This window comes from Heloderma suspectum, chromosome 2, assembly GCF_057233095.1.
Source record: "Heloderma suspectum isolate Gila_16-S chromosome 2, 16-S_ref, whole genome shotgun sequence".
In the NCBI taxonomy this organism is placed as follows: Eukaryota; Metazoa; Chordata; class Lepidosauria; order Squamata; family Helodermatidae; genus Heloderma; species Heloderma suspectum.
In genome coordinates, this window is record NC_139459.1 from 71,070,385 (window position 1) to 71,095,563 (window position 25,179).

Genomic DNA, 25,179 nt, shown 5'->3' on the forward strand with positions numbered 1-25,179 from the left:
TAATGAATTGTCTAGCTAAAGGCAATGTATCCTTGCAACCAATCGATGAAGATGATTTAATCTATTTAACCATTACAAAGGCTATACTCTGCCAAAATGTCCAATTTCATTTTTAGAAAAATGGTAACAAGACAGTAGGGACTATTTCACCAATATATGAACTTGTATACATTATTAAGAAGAGAATATTACAAATCTATTTTTGCAGGGAATCTATGGATTCTAATAAAATGTAATTAAGATGGCAGAATGTGCACATTCAAGAATAGTTATTGGTTGTAATTTCTGCCAGTTTGAATATTTATTTCTTTATTTTAATTCTGTCCCACCTTACAGTCTCAACAGGATTAATCAAGCAGCTCCACTGTGGCCATGATGTTACAGGACATAAAATAATTTTCAAACGTATTTAGTTTGGAAAGTAGATTGCTGCATATCACACATAGAACATGGAGAAGTTTTTTTTTCTGTGTTGTGTGCTGCACAATCACTATTTGATCACTTGTTTAAAATTCATGTGACTCCTTGACAGGAATCTGCTCCATTCTTCACCTTAGAGCAGCAAAGCAATCTCTGACATTTTAATCTTCCTTTTACACAGAATTGTGTCCCTATCATAACCCAATTAGTAAGTGGAAATTAAACAGGAGCATCACAAATGATACTATGTAACAAAAAAAATTATCATCGCTTAGCCTATGAGCAAAATAATTGTTCACCTTCTCTTAATTTACCCTTGAAGGGCACCTGTTATAATTATGCCCTAAAGAACTGTCCCAGATCATGTTCTGTGAAGTCCAGATCTGCATGCTAAGAATCTTAATGCCTGAGAAATAAAACATTTAAATTAGAAAGGCAAATGACATTCAAAAGCAACATGCAGAAGTGTTTTTCTTAAACAGAAAATCTTTCATGTTTATATTAATAGTCTTCGGAAGTAGTTGTACTAGGTTTTACTTATGCAACTACTTAGCGTTAGATTTTAGATATTCAAGGGTTTCAATAATGATAAGTCTTTTGCAACCACAGTTCAGATATTTCAGTTTTCTAACTATTTTGACTTTACAGATTTGATGGTATTAACTCTGCCCAGATATATATTTTGTAAGCTAACATTAATACACCTTCAGACATGTCTAAATTTCCTTTTGATATCTCAGGAACATCCATTGTCTATTGTTGATATGCACAGAATTTGTCTTAAAAACCAGACATTTGGAACACTGTTTAAATTAATGTATGTATTCATTCTTGATGGCATAAGCTTTTGTGGACTATAGCTCACCATCAGATGCATGGAGAGTTATGGGGATTTTCAAGTTTAGACACAGTATGTACATATATATGTGGGGGACGGGGTGGGCGGGGGAATTGTAAACAGTGAAATCAGAAGGAAATTAAATGCAGAAAGTACTTAATGAAGAAAAGTATCCTTTCCATTAAATACTTCAAAGCCCCCCCCGCCTGACTATATTTCCCTTTTTAAAAAAAAGCCCCAGTACACTAGTAGACTAGATAACAACTCTGAACTATGCTGTAGTGATGTCATACCATACTCTGTCTTCAGTAATATGGGTATATCTAACAATCCTGGACTACTTTGCAGTGCAGACATAACGCATGGTCAGCCAAAGGCCCCCCCCCCCCCCAGGACAAAATGGCAAAATTTATTTACATTGGTGGTGTTTTTTAATGGCTACAAACACATTTTGGGGGTGCAGAGGGGTGGGATGAAATAAGACCTGAGCCAGAAAGAACGTGAACTCCTGTCATTCCTGCTACCCATGGTTTGGGGTTGGGTATGTTACTGCCCAATCACAATGGCACTAAAATTCTGGATTTCCCAATTGTTTTCTATGGTTGGTAATCACTGTTCCATGAGGGTAGACCAAAAAAAGTGGGGGCAGGGGAAGGTTCAAAATGAATCAGGAAGTTCTTTCTGCAGACAGCTTCACGCTATGCTTATCTCTATGGCTGAATGTTGATCATAGCTGTGACTTCACCCTTTAGCTAAACAGAGTGAGAGGTGGTAGCAGGCTCATTTCTCACAAAACGATTGGAGTGTGCCTGAACATTTTGCCTCATCTTGGGCTCCACAAGGGCTAGAGGCTTGCTCTTTTTTATTTGAAAGCTGGGAATCTGAGCTAGCTAGTGGTCCCCCTGGTATGTTGAGCTGGGGGATATAGCTCGCTTAGCCTTCTGGTTAATCTGGCTATGGACAACAGGAGTGCAACCCTGATCTCCCAGATCTCTTGGCAACTTTTGATACCATCAACCAGGTGACCCTTTCCTCCTGAACTAGAAAAAAGAGATTGTGTGTTTATTTGAAGTTACTGGCCAGAGGAGCCAGCAAACTCGCGGCATTAAGATATGGTCCCCTTTTTTCCTAGGCGCACAAAGAAGAGTAGTCCTTTTATATGGGGCGAAATTATCTCTGATGCTGATAACAAGCAAGGACGTCTTGCAGGTTCCATCTTATTTCTTTATTTAGCAAAGATTTTATCCTGCTCTTCACTTAAATCTCTTGTGACAGCTCAAATTCAAATAAAGATAGTTAAAACAATAAAATAACATGACAAACATAAATACAAATTTAAACAGCAGAGGAATCAAGACATATATCAGAAGCAAGATAATGAGTCAACTGCTGTTTAAAAAGGCCTAAATATATTACATTTGCCTGGTGCTGAAAAGACAGCCGGGTAGGTGCTCCTGGGGAGAGCATTCCAGAACTGGGGTGTCACAACTGAAAAGGCTCTTTCAGCAGTTGGCACTGTCCTCTGTCAGGAGGCATGGCAGCCAGAGAAGGGCCTTGAATGATGGTCACAGTGGGCAAGGAGGTAACCCAGCTTCCTTGATGCAAAGGATAAGGAGACATCCCTTTTCTCTCTGTGGACAACCCTGATTAGTACAGGTGGTCAACGTGGCTGTTTCTACTATAGTACTCCACAAGCACTCTCATAAGATGCTGTTAGGCCACTTGTGTTGCCTGCTCAGCCTGTTCCATGAGAACGCAAGCATCCTCAGCATCTGCGAGACAAGAAATGGGCAACTTGATTCTGTGTCCTTGTTTTCATTAAGCATGTATGCACTTGGATGTGCTTTGCAGACATGCTGCTCAAGTTAGGCAGGCAGTTTTCCAAAATTATCTTTAGTAAGGAGAACTCTTAACACCTGCTTATGGGAGCTTAGTCATCTTCCAAATGTGGCACTGCATAGTGACATAAAAAGAGAGGAGAGTTGCTTACATGTGACTTGTTCACTGAGTGATTTTGTAGAGACACTGGCTTTTCCTATCTGTATCTTGCAGTCAGAGCAAACTAGGTGAGAAAGTGCTTGCTCTGGCAGGTGTACAGTATGTGCTTGTCTGGCAGGAGGCCAAGGGCCCAGTTGTCTCCTCTAAACCTACAGAACTGTCCCACATTCATGCCTGTGCATGCATGTACCCAAGTGGGTTGACTGCACAGTAGATGGAGAACTCTAGTTATAGGTAACAAAGTGCATTTGTTTGTGAATTGTGGTGATTGGAGGAAGGGGGTGGTGGAGAAAATGGAAATGCTTTTATTTTTATATGCAAATGCAACACAAAGAATGGGAGAAATATGAGGTTTTAAATACATTATATGAAATGTTTGGTATTGATAACCCTGCTTTCAAACCAGCCTCAAATCCATGAGCCCCCTAATCTGGGCTTCACAATAGCTTTGCAAGTCTGCTTTTAAAAAGAATTGGGCACTATTCTACCCTCTGCTGTTTTAATGTAGAATAATGTCATGGAAACAACAGAGCCTGGAAGGTGAAATGTTTGCTTTTGATTTTTCCCTTGAACCTGCTTTCTTTTTAACCTGTCAAAGATGCTGTTCTGCAATAGCCTTTGTTATTAGCCTGCTGGTATGTTCCTATTGATTATACAAGAGTGCTGAACAATTGGGCACTTTGATTTGGAAACTTAAAATAAAATATATTGAAATAAATTATTACATTCATTTCAAGAGATCTTTCGAGGCTCTCAGAGAGGTATCAGATCTCTTTCCTGTGAAACAAAAACGGTTGCATTCATCAAGTTTTCCAAAAGGTATGTGTGTTGTTTAAAAGGGAACTTTGTAGACAAGGGTTTGCTCACGGGCTACATTTTCCCCAGGATTCTACTCAGACTTAGACTGGGCATCAGGCTTTCATGCTCCCTCAGCACAAGAAGAACGTAACACCTTAACTGGGAGATCTTGAATCTTAATAAAGCCTAATAAATATGTAGTCTAGTAAATCTTAATAAAGGCAGCTGGTTGACCACTGTGTGAACAGAATGCTGAATAGGTGGACCCTTAGTCTGATCTTAGTCTTAGTCTTAATAAAGATTTATTAGGCTAGAAGAACCATGCTGGATCAGAACAAGGAACCATCCGGTCCAGCACTCTGTTCACAGAATGAACAACCAGTTGCCTGTGGGAAACCCACAAGTGTCAGGAATGATTCTGAGCATGTGGAGATAGTTAGCAGCTCAGACTCAGAATGGGAATAGCCAGAACCGGGGGAGGCTTCCTCCCTGGTGAGCTCAGATATGGATATGTGTTCTCAGGACCTTGGCACACAGATGGCTCGACCTGAAGGGGCCCCCCTTTCCTCCTCCATGAGAACTCAGGTCTCGGAGGAAGAGGAGAGTACGGGGTGTGACCTGAAGGATTCTAGAGCCCAGCACAGAGTGAAGTGGGAAAAGTTAGAGGCGGAGCTCAGATGTTCCACCCGGTTGGCTATGCGTGATAGTCTACGTAGGAGGGCACAACTGTAAGGGAGGGGCATCCCCCCCTAAGTTATTCTGGCCAGCAAGTTCTTGTCTCAAACTGCTGGCAAGTCTCTGATTCCCACTTGGCTCCTCTTTTGATATTCGTAATTGTGTGGAGTAGCTGTATTCCTTTGTAGCCTGAGAGTCTCTGAGGATTTGCATTTGTGAAGAGCCTGGTTGTTAACTAATAAAGTAGTGAGCCTGAAGCCTGGTATCCTGGAGTGTGTGATTGTGAAGGGAGAGGACCAAGGGACCTGCCAACAAGTAGGACAAGGGTGCAACAGCACCATCCAGCTTGTGCTCCTCAGCAACTGGTTATATAGGCATACTGCCTCTGATACTGGAACTGGCATAGAGCCATCATGACTAGTAGCCATTGATAGCCTTTTTGTCCATGAATTTGTCTAATCCCCTTTTAAAGGCATTCAGATTGGTGGTAGCTAATTCCATAGTTTAGCGATGCGCTGTGAGAAGTACTTCCTTTCATTTGCCCTGACTCTCCCACCAATCAGCTTCATGGGATTGACCCCATTGGGTATCAGTATTATGGGGGGGGGGGGAATACATAGTCCAAAGCACACATAATTTTGTATACCTCTGTCATGTCTACCCTTACTTGCCTTGTTTCTAAGCTAAACCATCCCAGAGGTTGTAACCTCTTCCCTCATAGGCTATTAATTACTCAACCCTGAATTGCAGCTCACAAACACTAAGGCTAAGGAGGGCACAACTGTAGACAAACGATATTTTGTCTTTGTCTTTACCACTATTGTTTGTATGTTAGACTTGACTGAGCTGGAACCATTTGACTGCTGCCTGCATTTATCGTATCTGCTCCCACTTACATGATATTCAGGGCACCTGTGCTAATGAAACATTGGGCTAAAGCACCCTTTCCAGCCCAGTACCCTCCAGATGCATTGGTCTACAGTCCCCATCATCCCCAGCCAGCATGGCCAATGGCTGATGGGAGTTGTGGTCCAACACATCTGGAGAGCACCAGGTTGGGGAATCTGTGCTAAAGCACCTAACGTCATGTTAGAAAAACGCTATGCTGTTTGTTTTACAAAGGTAATGTAAAGCTTTGTGAAGCAAAAAGGTGCAAAACCTTCGTTGAGAGCCAAAAATCTGGCAGTAACCAGGCTTCTGAATCCTCACCTGCCTCACCAAACAACAGCCTCACACGCCACTTCGGAAATTTCAGAGCATTTTAAAAGTGGTGTCCCATGCAACATGACTATCTGGTGTTGGAGGCATGGGGAAATCGTAAGTTTTCAGCAGTTTGGTCTTTCATGAAAACTAATTATCAATAGTAGTAGTAGAAGAAGAATGTTTATCCATCCATCAGTGCCATAGGGCCAAGACCATGAAACGTACAGTCAGGGCCAGAAATACTGGAACAAGGATAACTGTTTTGGCAGTTGGCCTCTGTACACCACCACATTGAAGTTGAAAGGAAACACACCCAGATGGGAGCGAAGTCAGGACTTTCATCTGTAATTCAAGGGGTTTGAGAAAAGTGGAGCACTAACCATTCAGGAAGTACAGCCAGTGGCATACACATCGTTGGTGGCTCATAAGTAATGGAACAAACCAACATCATTTCAAACTTAAGGATCGCCTTTAATACCTGGATGAAAATCCTTTGCACTCAATGACTGCCTGAAGACTGGAACCCATGGACATGACCAAATGCTGAGTTTCCTCCCTCGAGATGCATTGCTAGGCCTTTACCACAGCTGCCTTCAGCTGCTGCTTGTTTGTGGGTCTTTCTGCCTTCAGTCTTGTCTTCAGTAAGTGAAGAGCATGCTCTATTGGGCTGAGATCAGGTGACTGACTTGGCCATTGAAGAACATCCCACTTCTTTGCCTTGAGAAACTTGGGTAGCTTTTGCTGTATGTTTTGGGTCATTATCCATCTGCAATATGAAGCGGCGTCCTATCAGTTTGGCAGCATTCGGCTTAATCTGAGGAGATAGTATAGCCCTATACACTTCAGAATTCATCCTGCTGCTTTTATCAGTAGTCAGGTCATCAATAAACACCAACGACCCGGTTCCATTGGCAGCCATGCATGCCCATGCCATAACCCTGCCTCCACCATGTTTGGCAGATGATGTGGTATGCTTTGGATCATGAGCTGTTCCTTTCCTTCTCCATACTTTTCTCTTCCCATCATTCTGGTACAAGTTCATCTTGGTTTCATCAGTCCAAAGAATCTTATTCCAGAACTGGGCAGGCTTTTTTTGGTGTTTGCTGGCAAAGGCTAATCTGGCCTGTCTGTTCTTGAGCGTTACCAGTGGTTTGCCCCTTGTTGTGAAGCCTCTGTATTGACATTCACAAAGGCGTCTCTTGACTGTAGAAGTTGACAATGACATGCCTACCTCCGCAAGAGCATTCTTGACCTGTCTAGATGTTGTGAAAGTGTTCCTCTTCACCATGAGCAGAATTCTGCAGTCATCCACTTTAGCTGTCTTCCGTGGTCTTCCAGGCCTTTTGCTGTTGCTGAGCTTGCCAGTTAATTCCTTCTTTTTCAGGATGTTCCAAACTGTTGTATTGGCTACTCCCACTGTTTTTGCTATCTCTCTGATGGATTTATTTTATTTCCTCAGCCTAATGTTGGCCTCCTTTACTTGCATGGACACCTCTTTGGGCCTCCTGTTGGGAGTTCCAGTGAACAGCTACCAAATGCAAATGTAACACTCAGAACCACCTCCAGGCCTTTTATCTGCTTGATTGGTCATGGGGTACCCAGGAAACAGGCCATACCTGGCCATGCAGCTGTTAGTCAGCCATTTGTTCCGTTACTTATGAGCCACCAATGATAACGGGTGTGTATGCCACTGGCTGTACTTCCTGAATGGTTAGTGCCCCACTTTTGTCAAGCCCCTTGAATTACAGCTGGAAGTCCTGACAGCTAATTACAGCTTAGTTTCCCTCTGTGATCGTGCAAACCTGGTCATTGTACCACTGTTATGCCACTGGCTGTCCTTCCTGAATGGTTAGTGCCCCACTTTTCTCAGACCCCTTTTCTCAAACCCCTCAAAAGTCCTGACTTTGCTCCCATCTGGGTGTGTTTCCTTTCAACTTCAATGTGGTGGTGTACAGAGGCCGACTGCCAAAACAGTTATCCTTGTTCCAGTATTTCTGGCCCTGACTGTAGATACCTGAAACTTGACATGCATACTAAGGGAGCCATGCATGTCGAGGTTATCTTGTTGTTATAACGCTTTAGGGCACAATCCTATTACTTCTGTCCCCGATGATCGTAAGCCTCCAAACTCAGAGGCTTCTGATCATCCACTGCAGAGTGGGAGGTGTGGCAGAGATGATCTTTGCCTTTCTGGCCTCCCGCTCTGCATTTTTGTTAGACGGCCTTTTTTGCCGGTCTAACTGGGGTGTTTTAGAGGGGAATGGAAGGCAGCTGGAGAGGCCTCAGGATAGCTTGTATCCCGGCCTCTCCAGTCTCCTCCCCTCCCTTTTCTCGGGGCTAGCATAACACTACAACTGAAGGATACCCTCCCAAGGGAGATCCTCCCCCAAACTAACCTTTAAAATGTTTAGAAGGCAGGCAAAAGCTTGCTTATTTATGTAGGCCTTTCCCAATTGAATATATTTGGTTTCCTGCATGCCTGCACTTGATTGTAAGGAACGGAGTAGTCTTTCTTATAATATACCTAACATGTTTGGTTTGTATGGGTTTGATGGACTTAGTAGGCTTGTTCGCATGACTGAACAGCCCACTGTGAGCTGCAGTCCATGCCAAGCAGAATTTGCATATTCAACTCCGAGCCACACCTTGTCGTATCATGCAAATCTGGGTGGCAGGCTTTGTGCAAGGATTAAATAACCCTTGCATAACCCATCGTCTGGGTTCACATGATATGACAAGCTGCGGCCAGATATAAAATATGCAAATCTCAACTGGCACGTTCTGCAGCCCACTGTAGCTTAAGCCATGGAGGGCTGTTTTATTCATGCAAACGTTGTCACTGTGTTATATACTGAATTGGTAGCATCACATTGATTGCATTTTTCTTATGGATATTGGGTAAACTGTCCTGGATTTTTGCAAAAGCAAACTCAGGGTACAAATGGGATAAGCAAAATGCAGGAAGACAACCTTCCCCATTTTACAGGTGTGGTCTGTTTTAATTTATAAGGAAATAGCAAATGGGCCCGGCTTTGCACAGATTGCAATAGCCCCTGGTTCGATACAGCAAAGCATTCAAGCAAACCCACACGCTTGAATTTAGACCCACCCTGTCTAAATGAAGCCATGCCCACTGGCATCCCTAGGCATGGTCCCTGCCATGGTGTACCCCTATACTCCCTTGAGAGAGGGGTCTGTTCACTCCATTCCCCTGAGGGGGGGCTATGCCACAGCAAAGGGAAGGGGCATTTAACTCTGTCCTTCAGCCAACTTATCTCCCCTAGCTTCAAACCATATAGACTGCAAGACTATGTGCTGGTTAGGGAAGTCTGTCCCTAGTGGCTGAAGATGTTCCTAGAGGTTCCAACCACATGGAGAAATTTAAATTAATTAAGGGAGCAAGCCTGGGGGGCCATAGGATATTTTGGATTCCTGGATCCAAAGTCAGAGACAATGCTCTGACCTTGGAGGGGGAAATCCATGCTCCAACCCCCTCCCCCTTGCAGCCAGTGCAGAGAGAACCTCGTTGGCTGCCTCTCTGTAGTCTGGAAGGCAACCTCAGAGTGGGGGTAAAGGGGGCTCCTCTCCTTACAATCAAGGGCAGGCATGCAGAGAACCAACTATATTCAAGTGGGAAAGGCCTACATAAATAAGCAAGCTTTTGCCTGCCTTCTAAACACTTTAAAGGTTAGTTTGGGGGAGGATCTCCCTTGGGAGGGTATCCTTCAGTTGTAGTGTTATCCTTGCCCTGAAAACATTGTCAAGTCATTGTCAGATGGCACCTAGAGCAGAGCCTTCCTTGCATGTCTCAATGTGCTGATAATAGTCATTTTTTTATTTACTTGCTAACTGTTGATAATAGATAACACTTTAAAGTTGAGTGCCTCTGGAAAGGTCACAGATAAGTGATAAGGTGTATATTTTATTGCTTGATGAAAAGTTTGTGCTAAAGTCTCAGAAAATGCTGGTTATTCAGAGCATGTTTTAGCATTCCTTAGAATGTTGCCTTCTAAGCCTGTTTTCTGTTGCTCTTTGTTGACAGCGTGCTACAGGTAGGACATAACAAATTTAGTTAATTGGGAGATTTGGATTACAGGGGAGGTGTTTTAAAGTTTCCCTTTCTACTGTGGCCATATTTGAGTCAAATGAGGAGCATATCATATATGACAGAAGACTTTTTGAAACTGAGAGGCTCACAGCACATGAGGCAGAAAGCTAGTTCAAGATAATAATGTTAAAAGTACACAATGAGCTGAAGGACCATGACTACCTTGCACATGTTTGTTATATTTAAGTTCTCATCATGTTGCTCTGCACCAGATTAATGGCCACTTTACATTTGTTAGGACCTTGGTGCTGATTAATGTTCCATCTCTGAAATGAATACCCTCAAATGTGAATGAATTGAAAAAGACATTTAGGGAGCAATGCTATGGCCACTAGTCAGTAGCTAGATGGCCACAGGATATGTGTGTTTCTGGGAACCGACCTCGGACCCCGTGCTCCAAGGTCGGTTCCCAGAGAACCAACCTTCCCCTTCGGAAGAGGAGCACAGAGCGGCCAAAATGGGGCATTCCCAGGGGTGTTCCGGGGCGGGGAAGGTGGAAATGCTGGTACAACACATCCTATGTGTCGTCCGACAGCCTCCTCCATGGCTCCACCTTCCCAAGGCTAGACAACCGCAAAAGCAGAGCAGGAGAAACATAGAGGGAACTATCCCCTCCATGCTTTTCCTGCCCTGCATTGGATAGGCGGTTGCCTCTGAGCGGCCACCTATCCCCATAGGATTGTGCCCTTAAATAATCTTGAGAGATAGACTTACAACCAGAAGAATGGTCAAAATAATTAATTGGGGCTTCTGTTTACTTCTCTGTTTGTTTTTAGTCTTCCTCAGCAGATTCTGCCACTGCATTTTCGAATATACCTGATCCTTGATTAGTTGTACTGAGAAAAAAGGAGATAAAACTTTCCTGCATTTTTAACAAAGACAATTGTTTCCATCATATAAAGTAGCTCACTCCTTTATATTACCATAGTTAAACATGATTATTATCAAGTTCAGCAGTACCTGAGTTATTTTATATGACTGCCTATAGAGCTTGAATTCATTTCCCTCAACAACTGTAATACATTTTTTCTTTTTATGTTTACCAATAAAATCAGGAAGAATGGTGAATTGGTGGCTGCCACATTAAAGATGGAATTAAAACTGAAACAGCAACTTAGATCTGTTGCTTGTTGATGGCTTGCACTAGAAGAGGGATAGCCAACATCTTAAGCCTCTGGGGCCAAATGCTTTGAGGGCTCATGCATTTGCACGCTCCATATCGCCCCAAAAGATACCTGCAGATGGTCTTTCCTTTGCCACTAAATTTCCACAACTGACATAACTCATGGCCGGTATTTCCATGTGTTTCTTTCGCCTGCACCTTGTCTGATCTTTCTGTTTCTCATTATGCCAAGAAGTTTTTTTTTAAAGTCTTCAAAATGCATAGAATGCAAAGTGCCATCCAGCATTTACTGGACTTCTGCGAGATGGTATAACTTTTAATGAAAATTTAACATACAGAATTGTGGAGCAAGAGGCAGTTTTTGAAATCTTTCGCTTAATACTTTAATGAACATTCTCTCATATCTTACAGCACGTGTCTGTCTATATTGTATCAACCCACCTGATCTTTCCAATTTTACCCATCCTTTTCCCAATCTATCCTGCTCTAATACACACTGACTGCGTTTGCACAAACAAGCCATCATGGCTTTTCCTCCCACCCCTGTGCATGCTGTGTGTGCGCTGGTTGTTTACATAATTACCCGCCCTGCAGTGTGGTTTGGTGTGTTGTCTGAAACTGACACACAGCGTGGTGGGGTGGCTTCATACCCACCCCACAACCCCTATTGCACATAATGGGTTGGAGGGTGGATATGAAGCCACCCACGCCATATGCCAGATTCGAATGACACACCAATCCATGCTGCAGTGCGGGTAATTATGTAAACAACTGGCATGCACACGGCACACACAGGCATGGGGGGAGAAGCCACAATGGCTTCTTCTACCCCTGCTATTGTGCAAACCCACCTACTATCTCTTCTTCTCCCTAAATTGGCTCTCCCCCACATCCTTCGAGCTCTTCAATTCTTCGTTTGTGCCCTGCTACTACATTACTGTATGGATCCCTGTAAGTCCTCTTAGACAATGGTGCAGTCCAGTGCCCCACAGCCCAAAGGCCCCCCAAATGACTAGCCAGGGAATGGGTCACTTCTCATCATCACAGGCTAAACAAGCCACTGCACATGCCGGGCACAATTTGCATACTCCCCTGACCAGCCGCAGCTTGTGTTGTCCGAACTCGGGTGGCATGGCTTGTTTGAATGGGAAACAGTGTTCAAATAACCCATGGGCTGTTGGCGATTATGGAGATTGCACCCTGCACATGCCTGACACACACTGTGATTTAAATAAGCTTGTTTAGCTTACGATGCCTGAACTGTGATCTAGTGCATGGCACAATATGGCTAAGATGACAATGAATGATAAAAACTGCTCTACCTCTATATGTAGTTTGCCAAACATACAGGACTCCATATTTTGGTGTCATTTACTTGCATAGTTTGGTCATTTGGGACACAGTTCTAGAATCTGAGTTGTACTCTGATTTGAACTCTGAAGGTTAAAACCTTCAAAATGCTTAGAGGTTACTCAAAACCACAATAATAGAAGTTCAGCTAGAATGTATAGTACAAGTTAGGAAAGTTAGCACCCAGTCTAAGAGGTCACCAGTGTGGTTAACAAGCAGCGTCAAGGAAGCTATTAGAGAAAAGAAAGCTTCCTTCAGAAAATGGAAGTCTTCCCCAAATGAGGAAAACCAAAGGGAGCAAAAGCTTGCACAAAGGCGATGCAAGCAGACAATAAGGGATGCCAAAAAGCATTTTGAACAGCATATCACTAACAATATACCAAGGCCAACGATAAAGGTATTTATTTATTTATTTATTTCATTTCTATACCGCCCAATAGCCGAAGCTCTCTGGGCGGTTCACAAAAATTAAAACCAAACAACACACAATAAAACAATTTAAAATATATAGAACATTAAAACCACAATAAAACAATACGACCACAATAAAACCTAGCAGCAGTGCAGGAGTTTAAAATACAGATTTAAAACAGCAAAGATAAAAATTTAGAAAGCTAAAATGCTAAAATGCCTGGGAAAATAAAAAGGTCTTCACCTGGCGCTGAAAGGAATGCAATGTAGGCGCCAAAGGTATCAGAATATATCAGAAGCAGGAAGCCAGCTAGGGAGGCAGTTGGACTGTTGGATGACGATGGAGTTAAAGGAGTACTAAAGGAGGACAAGGAGATTGTGGAAGAAGCTGAATGAATTCTTTTCATCGGTCTTCACTGCAGAAGATACAGGACAGATCCCTGTGCCTGAACTGATGTTTTCAGGAAGGGAGTCTGAGGAACTGAAGCAAATAGTGGTGACAAAAGATGAAGTTCTCAACCTTATTGACAAACTGAAAGTTAATAAATCACCAAGCCCAGATGGTATCCATCCTAGAAGTTCTTAAAGAACTCAAATGTGAAATTGCAGATCTTCTAACAAAAATAGGTAACATTTCCCTAAGATCACCCTCTGAACCAGAGGACTGGAGAATGGCCAGTGTAACACAAATTTGTAAAAAGGGATCCAGGAGGGATCTGGGAAATTACAGGCTGGTTAGCTTAACAACTCTTCTGGGTAAATTTGTTGAAAGCATAATTAAAGACAAAATTAGTACAGAAGGACAAGCCCTGCTGAAAAAGAATCAGCATGGCTTCTGCAAAGGTAAGTCCTGTTTCACTAACCTTTTAGAGTTCTTTGAGAGTGTCAATAAACATGTGGACAGGGGCATCCAGTAGACTGACCAAGGAAGAGAGCTTGGGGTTGTGGTGGACAGCTCGATGAAAACGTCAACCCAGTGTGTGGCTGGTGTGAAAAAGGCAAATTCCATGTTAGGTGTAATCAGAAACTAAATATATTGCCTGTATACAGATCTGATGTGACCATACTTAGAATACTACATACAGGTCTGGTCACTGCACCTAAAACAATATTGTAGAGCTGAAAAAAGTGCAGAAAAATGGCAATGAAAATGATCAAGAGGCTGGAGCAACTCCCCTATGAGGAAAGGTTACAACACCTGGGACTGTTTAGCTTAGAAAAGAGGCAAGTAAGGGGAGACATGATAGAGGTGTACAAAATCATGCATGCTTTGGAGAAATTGGATACAGAGACATTTGTCTCCCGCTGTCACAATACTAGAACCTGGGGTCATCCCATGAAGCTGATTGGTCAGACCTTCAGGAGAGATACAAGGAAGTACTTCTTCACACAGTGCATAGTTAAACTATGGAATTCACTACCACAAGATGTAGTGATGGCCACCACTTTGGATGGCTGTAAAGGGGGATTGGACATATTCCTGGAGGAGGAGGCTATCAATGGTTACTATTCCTGATGGATATATCCTACCTCCAGTATCAGAGGCAATAAGCCTGTGTACACCAGTTACTGGGGAACTTGGGCAGGAGGGTGCTGTTGCACTCATGTCCTGCTTGTGGGTTTCCTGTGGGCAACTGGCTGGCCACTGTGTGAAGATAATGCTGGACTAGATGAATCTTAGTTTGATCCAGGGTGGCTGTTCTTATGTTCTTATATATGGATAGTTGTGGTTACAATGCTTCTTACTGAATAATGCTTAGAAGTAAAGAACTAATGCATGCTGGTGTAGCGATGTCATCGGTGTCTTAATTTTCACTTCCTTTTGTGGATTTTATAGAGATAATGGCAATACCAATGATGCAGAACTGTTCCTCAAACAGTTTTTCCAGTCCCATGAATTATTGAGAGCCACCGAAAGATTTTGTTTTCTGAATTTTTCTTTGTAACACATACATTCCTGCTATCTACTTTTATTTTTGCACTTCATCTGAAGGACCTCAGACATTGAGTTTATGATTCATGAAATTCATATGCACACTTAGAGGTACTACTGTAGGTGGCATCAAAAATAGTTTCCCTAACAAGATCATTTCTCATTTCCACTGTAACAGACTGTGTCAACAGGTACACATCTGTTATTCACCTTCATTTTCCCCCCTCTGCTTCAGCAAGTTTTGACAAACGGTATTTGAATACCCATTTTTGATGAAAAATAGTGTGCTGTGATGGTTTTGATGTCCATAAAAAAGCATTAGTTGTAATTGTTTCCAATATTGAAAATAGAAGATTGCCTTTTCTTTCTATCATTATGCGAAATTTTCTCCTGGCCTACCGTAATTTATTTTTCTGCTACTTTTCAGTGGAAGGGGGTAGAAAATACCTATTTTCAATGTATTTCTCTGCAGCCATTTTTAAATTACCTTTTGTGAAGGGGAAAAGATAAAATACTGGCTCTGTAACTAGAAAAAGAAGAGGCTATCCATGGTGCCTTGTGATACCTTTCTTCTTTCTCCTCTCTTTTCAGTTGAATAGGTTCTTTAATGCAATCTGAAGACTTCTTGAGATGAAAGGAGTCAATGTTTATTAGAAGAAAGGCATCCATAGTCACTGTAACTCACTTACTTTTCCTGCAGTTCAGTTGGATGTGATTGAGAGAGAGAGAGAGAGAGAGAGAGAATACACACATATACAGTTGTTGACATTATAGTGAGTTATTACAGTTTATAATGTACAATGCTAAAACCTGACTAATGTCAGAGACCGTGTTCGCATGACATGATAAGCCACTGTGTGTTGGAGCCTTGTTTGTGTCAGCATGGCTTATCGTGACATCTTGAACCCAGTGCGGATGATTCAGGGTGGTTTGTTAACTACGTACAAGCCACCCTGAGAACCCGTGGCTTGTTGTTGGGTCATTCAGAGTGGCTTGCTCTCAGGGTGGCTTGCCATGATGTCCGAACTCGGCAATGTGGCTTTGATGTGGCTTGTTGGAAAGGGCCACAGAGCCACTTCAGAGTGACCTGCTAAGGGAAGCAGTGTCTGTGAAAGCAGGGGTTGTGGGGGTGAGATGGGGGGACTGTCACAGGATGGAGCAGTGGTTCAAGAATGACAGGGCAGTAAAAGTCAACCACGAAGTCAAGCAGCATCCATAAAAGTGAGGTGAGTGGGATTGGGCTTCAAAGTGACCTGCTAAGGCAAGCAGCATCTGAGAAAGCAGGAGGGGTGGGAATACTTGGGAGTAAAGGCAAGCGAAGCAGGAGGGTGAAGCATCTCTGATTATGGAGCAGGGAGCAGTGAACAGAGAAACTGAAGCAGCTGGTGGTGGTGTGGAGGGTACATAGTAAGGACGAAGGATTGCCACTTTTCAAGCAGTCAGGGGCAGCGAGCACAGAGAAAAGAACAGCCAGAGGTGGGAACAGAGGCGCCAGTAAAAGCATCAGGGGAAAAAATATTTACAGCGACTGAGACTGACATATTTCCATTGACAGCTGGCAAAACAGGCACACTGAGCAGACCAGTGGCAGAAAGGCCTTTGCCACAGAACAAATCCTGAAATATGATAGCGCTCTTCAAGTACTTGAAAGGTTGTCCCAGAGAGGAAGGCCAGGATTTCTTCTCCATCATCCCAGAATGCAGGACGGAATAATGAGCTCAAGTTACAGGAAGCCAAGATTCTGGCTGAACATCAGGAAAAAATTCCTGACTGTTAGAGCAATACAACAATGGAACCAATTACCTAGGGAGGTAGTGGGTTCTCCCACACTGGAGGCATTCAAGATGAGGCTGGACAGCCATCTGTCAGGGGTGCTCTGACTTGTATTCCTGCAATGAGAAGGGGTTTGAACTCGATGGTCTTATAGGCCCCTTCCAACCCTACTATTCTATGATTCTGTGACAGTGGCACCAGCCATCCCCACAAAGACTCCCAAACTACATTCCAGGTGGGGGTTGGAGGAGGTCTAAGGGGGGAATAAGCCACAGAAAGCCACAGAGTGCCTGGTCGTCTGTTCGGAGTAACGTGGGTTAGCGAGCGAACAACCAACCCACTGTTGCTTATTTTCATCATGGCTTATCATGACATGCAAACTGACCCAGAGAGTCAAACATGATCCATTAGCCACATATAATAGTGGTGGCAACGCTGCTGGAATAGAATTTGTATGAGAGAGACTGAATGATGTTTAATTATAAGAGTCCACTCACCCAGAGAGGAAATCTGTATAGAAGTTGGTGATGGTGGGAGGTGAGTGATGCCTGACGTCAGGGAGAACAAGTGTAAAGATCTAATTTGTGAGGAGAGCTGAGAGAGTGACTGGAACTTGTAGACTGCATTGGCTGAATGGCAAAGGAGAGGCTGGGAACTGTGGAAACTTTCAGAACAACAAACCATATTTTGGGGTTTGATCTCCATTGGTAGTTAGCACATGTGTCACTACTGCTGAGTCTCACCAGCCTTGGGTGGGGTTGGGGAAGTCTCAGCTAGTTATACCATCAATATTTTTAAAAGCTGAATTTGCCATTTACACTGAATAAGGAGCAGTGGCTGTGATCCTGAGAACTAGGAGTGGAAGGAAGCTTGTGGAAAGGGACTTTCCCCTCCCCTCCCCTCCCCCCTACTATCCCCCTGCCCCATGAAAAGCCTCTCCAGAATGTCAGAGGACCCCACCCCCCCGCATGGCAAGGGGCACCAGGAGGAATCTCCCAGAGGTGGGTGGAGGCAACTTGGGTGAGTGGAGCAAAATGACCAAAGGTTCACTTGATCCGGTCCAGCATTTCCAGTGACATGTCTGATATTTCATTATTGCCAACTTTATATGTCAAACACTGAACTTTTAATCTTCCCCCAGAAACGACCTCATTCTTCATTGTTCACCATATCCATTGACAATATCACCATCCATCTTCTTGATCTGGCACATAAATTTGCCTTCTGTCTTTGATTCGTACCTCTCCTTTGCTTCCAATATTCAGTATGTTGCCAATGCATATTGCCTTTCCCTCTGCAGTACTGCAGAAGTCCACCCCTTCTTCTCTGTCTTGTTGGCTAAAACTCTAGTCACGGTCTGTCTTGGCTACTGCACCTGCCTTTATTTCTTTTATCTTTCCTTGTGCTTTAGTCTTATCACCTCTGTCTTTGACTAAGGGTCTTTTTCCTTAAGAGGTTCCAAGGAGTACCTACTCCAGCCGTTCTCCTCCTCAGTTGTACTGAGGAGGGAGGAGTTTTGCATGATGAATCAGCAATAAGGGAATAGTAAAAGGGGCAGTGCAATGCTCTGATTGCTCAAATTTCCTAGATCAGGGAACTGGTGAAGACAGATTGAAAATGGGGTTTGTGCTGTTCCTGTAATGAAAGATTGATAGCCCATTTCTAAAACTTCATTCTCAGCCTACCGGCCTCATCTTCCTGTTTAATTTTTCTCTAATTGTCCAGTATTCCTCCTGTCCATGGCCTCTGTCACAACTTTGACCCTTTGCTACCAGTTCTTATTTGTCATCCCATCTTGTCCCTTTGCTAGTCTGCTTTGGCTTCCTAATGATTGGTTTTCTTATAATTGCATGTAAGTTTCCCCAAAATAAGAACTTGTAATTGACCAGATGGAGGAATACATTGTCCAACTAATGAAGGGCCATTGTTTGTACTCCTCTGTCACCTAGAGGAAGCTGAATGAGTGACATCAGCACATACTCTAGCTTGTATCCAGTTTTGGGATCCATATAATGCCTTGGGGCTGAACTAAATACTTTCAAAAAGATTTTGCAATGTTGGTTTAGGGCAGGGGTGCGGTGGCTTAGTGGTTAAGAAGCTGAACTGCAGACTGGAAGGTCGGCAGGTCAGCAGTTCGAGACCCGAGTGCTGCATGACGGAGTGAGCTCCCGTCTTCAGTCCCAGCTCCTGCCAACCTAGCAGTTCGAAAGCAAGAAATTGCAAGTAGATAAATAGGTACCGCCTCGGCGGGAAAGGTAACAGCGTTCCGTGCAACTCGGTGTTCAGTCATGCCGGCCACATGACCACGGAAGCGTCTTCGGACAGCGCTGGCTCTTCGGCTTAGAAACGGGGATGAGCACCGCACCCTAGAGTCGGACATGACTGGTTGGGGACACCTTTACCTTTACCTTTGCAGAACCTCTTTCAAGCCAAGGGCTGTATTCCATTTCAGAGAAACTCCTGGGGGCTGCATTCCAGTACTATGCTGGGCCATTGGCAAAAGGGGTGGGGCCAGATACCCGAAATACCAACATATTTCAGCTTAAATCTCGTGCTGCTGGTAACTAAGCTTTAGGAGAGGCATTTCAACCTTTTAGAAAGGGGCAAAATGGCACAAGAGCCAGGAAACTACCAAATGACTGGTGGTTGGAGGAAAGGGGGTGGGCCAGGAGAAGAGGGTGTGACTTTCAAGGGGCTTGCAGAGGTCTGGATTGGGACCCCTGGAGGGTCAGATTTGGCACCTGGCCTTGAGGTTCTGCATCCCTGGTTTATGGGATTAAAGTGGTAAGTGTTAGGGAGGTGGGGAAAAAGCCTTGCATTTGGAGTCTGTAGCTATTCTGATTAATTTCTAGTAGTTATGCTGGAAGAAGGGATATTATTATGTTGTCTTAGGAAAACAGATGTACTCTTAAGGGAAAAATAAGAAGACACTGTAATTTTGTGTACCTAAAATTGATCCATGCATACAAAATAAGTCTTTCATACACAGACATCCTATTCAAGGCAACTCATGGATAATGGAATTAATTTATAGACCATTTATGAAGCATTCAGTTGCTGATGGCTTATGGAACTGACTTTAACAAGGCAGCAAAATTTGCATATGCACATCAATACAGAGGTTGTTTTTTTTTTAAGAACCCATGAGAACATTGCTGTGGAACCAGGTGAAATTTTGAATAATCCTTTGGCATGGAAAAAAAATTGCAGGGACTGAACATTTTGACTGGAACAAATGTGCAAAGCTTGTGTAATAAAGCAGTCTGACTGAAAGGTTTGCAAAAGGGAAGAAAAACACAGGTAATGATTAATGTGCTAATACGTAGTGGTAACACCCTCTGACAGCTGATTTGATTGCAGTTTATAGTGCCATTTTGTTTAATTATTCCTCTGAAGGATTATACATCAGATATATTCCTCACAAACAACATCTTTGAAATGTCATGTTGTCAGTGTTTTTAAAGAGTCATTCAGTGATGCTTTAAAATGTGGAAATATATGAAAATCCATCAGCTTTTATTACAGTACATTTTTGCTTCTTGCAATTTTAAAAAAATTCAGTCGAAGAGATCATCCGCTTAATACTTCAAGAGAATGTTGCGGTTACTTTTCAAGGTAGTCATTATGTTACTTTTTTGGCTTGAGAGTTCTAGTCAGTCTGATGAAGCAACGTGTACACGGTGATAAGGGACAGTGTAATTGATGGGATCTTTCCTCATCACAGCAATGGAAAGCAGAGGCAGAGTGCTGCTGCTTAGTGGAGAAGTAGAGTGGGAAATGCTTTGGACTGTGGAGCATCTAAGTGACATCTGACTGAAAGACTTCTGTGTTTTGCCTCACCACTATGTTTATTTGGTTTCTCCACCCGTCCACCCACCCTGGAGGGGAACAAGGATTTGTGATTATTTATTTATTAATTAAATGTCTTGATCGCCCATCTGGCTGGTCACTCGGCCACTCTGGGTGATGCACAATAATACAAACAGAATGTATTAAAGAATGTTTCGTATGAAACGTTTTCTTCATGCCAAAATATATGCATCTTTTTTTGTATCCACTGCATGTCCTTGAATTCAGTACCAGCACACAGCAATCTAATTGCCTGAGATTCAGCTAGGGCAACAACAAGCAGAGTTAAGCTTCTGTTGTCGACCTGGCTCATTTGGTTGAGAGCTGTGAATTCTCCACTTGGGCATGCAGTGTTAATGGTGAACAAGTAGAGTAGATGTACTTTATTGCTATTGCCATCTTCCATTTAAAAGAGTAGAAATCATATAAACTCAAGGATACTTAAGAGAGAAATGGCCTTGAACTAGACAGGGCAATGTCATGCCCTGTCTAGTGATTTCAGACATAAAATGATAATTCAGTGACTTGAAAGTTGCAAGAAAATATATAACTAGCCTACATGAAATATTTGCAAAACCCATAGTTTTCTGAAAGGTCATTCTTCAGTTAACAGAATCTCAACAACCAGAGTTCTGTTTGCACAGGGAACTTGGGACTTGAATATCAACCCAGTCACAGAACCTCATGGCAAATTACTTTTCAAACTCAACGAAAGTGTGGTGTTCAAAGACAGAAAGTCAAATGTTTCATTGGGCCACTCCAAGATCTTGGTCTTACCTAAAGCAATTACTTGGATCCCATGCTTCCCCCCCCCCCATACCCTCATTTTATTTTCTGTGCCATCTTCTTTACATAGCTATAGAGCTGAAGTTCAGGAAAGTCAATTTCAGAAATAGCTTCTGTTAAGGTAAAGTTTGCTTGTAAGGGATTTTTTTTGTTAAATAAAGATAAGGTGTTTTTGAAGGTAATACAGCAGAGGAGCACACACTTGCCAAAGAAAATTTTAAATGGATAGTAATGGAAGAAATCAGAGGACTTTGTTTGAATAGGGTCCACTTTACAGTCCTTGCAAACAACTGATATCTGTCAGATTGAACAAAGTTATTTTCTGTTTTATGCTAGCTATTATTGGTGATTTCTCCTAGTAAACTGGGATATGGTATTTTGTGATGTAGTTTCCGTACAAAGTAGCCAACCATCTCTTTGGAGAAGGAGGAGCAGAAGAGGGATGGGATTGAATCCAGACCCCACCCACTCCCTCTCAGAGCCAACTGCTCCGGATTTTAGCTGTGTTTAAAAGGGCTCTGTATCCTCAGCCTGAAGAATCAGAAAGGCGAACTGCACATTGAGAACTCATTTGCTCATGCAGTTTCTCATTCATTTAGGGTAAAGGTAAACAACCTGATGCTTTCCAGGTGTTTTGGACTCCAACTCCCATAATCCCTGACCATTGGCCATGCTGGGTGAGGCTTATGGGAATTGTAGTCCAAAATATCTGGCAGGCACCAGGTTGCCTACCCCTCATCTAGGGATCCACATGTAGAATCCTGTTTCTACATGCCCCTAGCTGCACTGGGGTGGTTTGATACTTGATGAACCATAATAGTTCTTATTAAAAAAAAACAACCTTGTAATTTAGTATTTGTTACTTTTTGATATTGTGGATTTATTTCTTTCAATTACAACAATAAAACAGCTAGGGGAAGGATTTTTAAATGTGTTTTTCAAATAGTACATTGCTGTGGGAGTAGGTAGCTTTGCATTATTATTTGTTGCCTTTTTAAAAGTCTACTTGGTCTTTTAAAGTAGATATGTATGGCTTCTTTAAAAAAAATCTTAAATACTACTGTGTGTGCCTCCTTATTAGTTATCAAGGAAGCACTATTTTTCATTTTAAAGAGCTGCATAGTAATAGTGGATATGCACACTTTACGAAATGTGCTAAAAAGAAGCCCCCACCAATTTTAAGAAACCCATGGGCATCTGGGACCAGGAGTGTGTTACTCATTACTACTAATATCAAGTAATGCCAGTAATAGCTATACACATGTCTATTGCAACAGGGCTGGTCATGCTCTTTTTTTAGTTCTTTTTCCAAATACTAGTTCTTTTTCCAAATACTGCTTGGAAAAACTACTAAAATCTTCAAAATGAGTTTCACCAAAGGCTGTAGTACAGGGATGGGCAACTTGCATCCCTCCAGATGTTCCAGCCCTCCCTAGCCAACATAGCCAATGTTAAGAGATGATGGAAGTTATAGGCCAAAATATCAGGAGAGTCACAAGTTTCCACCCCTGCAGTAGCAGAACAAAGGAATAGATGTATACACTGCAGGTGAAAATAGCTCTTTCTAACGCTCTCTAAAGTTATTGCCTTAGTCGGAATACACCAGTCCACTATATTCCTCTGATCGTCCACCACTGACTCCCTAGATTCTCAGTCATACCAGAATATATGCTTTCAGTCTGTAGTCTTCTCAAGAGTCCTCAACTCGTGTATCTTTTCTCATAGAGAGCCTATGCTACTCTCCTTAATGCCAATCATCTTATTCCTCTTCCTACCTGGTAGTGAGTGACTTTGAGACAAGGGTGCTACATAGGGAGGAAGGTGAATGCTCTAATCCTTATGGTAACTCCTTCTTTCCAAAGTATTTAATTAAAAGCAGATAGCTTCTCCTGTGTGTAACGTTTCTGATGAGATGATTGATGCAGAGTGGCAGCTCTTTAAGAACCATTCTTTTGGGAAGGCTTTCTTGTCTACTTACATGCTTCTGAAGGTTGAATAGGATATTGGGATTGCATCCAAAATTTATTCTGACATTAAATTTTTGTCCAGTTTTAAATCTAATGCTTTAGAAGAGAAGGATTCCTAGCTTTCTCTCTCTCTCCTTTTTCATAATAATTATTTTCCCAGCATCTCCTATATGTATTGGTGTGTTGGTTTACCTTGTGTTCCAGGGCAGTTTGCATCAGTGCCACCGATGGGTGTGGATGCAGCTTTCTGTTTGTTTAGTTACTACTCTGTTGATCTATGTCAGGTCCAGAGGATAGTCTCCAATAATCATAAAACTATAAAATACTGAAACAACTATAAAATAATAATGAAACAGAATAAACTGCAAATAAGATATTTAGGATTGTCAGCATCGAAACCTTCAGCACCCCAACATCTTTCTTTTCACCTGAAAACCAACAGTGATGTGGTGGCCATGCAGAACACTTGGGGAGGGAATTCGAAAGTGTAGGGGTATTTATTTATTTATTTATTTATTTCTATACTGTCCAATAGCCAAAGCTCTCTGGGTAGGTCACAAAAATTACTGAGAATACTCATTCCTCATTGCCATCAGACTAGCTTCTGGTGGTTGTGGCACTCACAGCAGTGTCTCATCAAATCATCTGAGCCCCCAGGCAAGTAGGAGGCCGTATAGGAGAAGCTACTCCTTAAGATAACTTAGTTCCAGCCTGTTTAGGGCAGTGATAGGCAACATGGTGCCTGTGGGCATAACTGTGTTTTTTGACACCTTTCTTCATGACTGCTGAGGTGCCCTATTCCTTCTCCTTTTTTTGTTTGGTTTTAATAAAACTTCTTACTGGCAGCTGGCATTGCTTCAAAGTGCAGTGACCGCTTCCAGCTGCTCCCATCTTCTTTTCCCATGAATGCTTCTGGTCCACATATGGGGCTCAGAGCCATTCTTAGCAGCCTGATGCTTTCATCTTCAGTATGCCCATTTTGTGGTGGTGCCCAGGACAGTTTCTCAAATTGCGAAATGTGCCCATGGGCCCAAAAAGGTTGCTTATTTCTGATGTAGAGGTTTAAAGAAAAGAACCACTATTATGGATTGAACCTGGAAGTGAACTGGAAACCATTGAGTTCTTTTAAAACAGGAATAATATGACCACAGCAGCTAATCTTGAGTCAGAATCTGGGCTGCTGCATTTCGAACCCATTCCAGTTTCTGAAGATCTTCAAGGGCAGCTCAGCTGTAGACAGCACTGCTGAACAGGAAGTTTCTAGTGCAATATATCAGTGGTCAACATAAATTGATAAAAAGTCAGTTCTGGCATCACTTGCAACCTTTTTATCCAGATGTAATGGTAGATTCAGGAGCAACTCCAGACTGTCAGCTTGCTCTTTCAGTGGGAATGTGACTCCTTGCAGTACAGGCAGACCACCTACTCCTAGCCCTAGGTTGACCAGACCACCTATTCTGTTTGGTTTATAGTAAGATAAAGCTTGTTCACCTTCATCCCAACCCATTATCAATTTTAGATGCTGATTCAGGGAATCCATTGTCAGAAAAAAAGGATAAGTAGAGCTGAGTGTCATTTTTTTCACCTTCAGGGAGATTTGCCCGTATTTAACATCCCCCCCCCCCGTCCCGCAACTTCAGGGAGATTTGAACAAATATAATGTTGTTTTTACCTTTGGGGAGACTTGCACATATTTAGTGTTATTTCCCCCTTTTTTGGGAAGATATGCACAAATTCACTAAAGTGCAGTAGTTATAGCACTATACCAAATTTCCACAAATCTCCCCAAAAGTTTAAAAAACACACGTGTTAAATATGTGCAAATATCCACAAGGATGAAAAGAAATTCTACAAAACAAATTCTACTTTGTGCTCATTGGCAGAGTAGGTTGCTGAGGTTGTGCTACAAAGGCCTGTGGGATATGTGCCAGGAGCGGGTGGAAGGAC

General features: G+C 42.6%; 1 protein-coding gene across 3 annotated transcripts in view; it reads left to right on the forward strand.

Annotated features, from left to right (window-relative positions):
* FER (FER tyrosine kinase) overlaps positions 1-25,179 on the forward strand; it is a 223,864-nt gene that overhangs the window by 104,205 nt on the left and 94,480 nt on the right. The window lies entirely within an intron of this gene.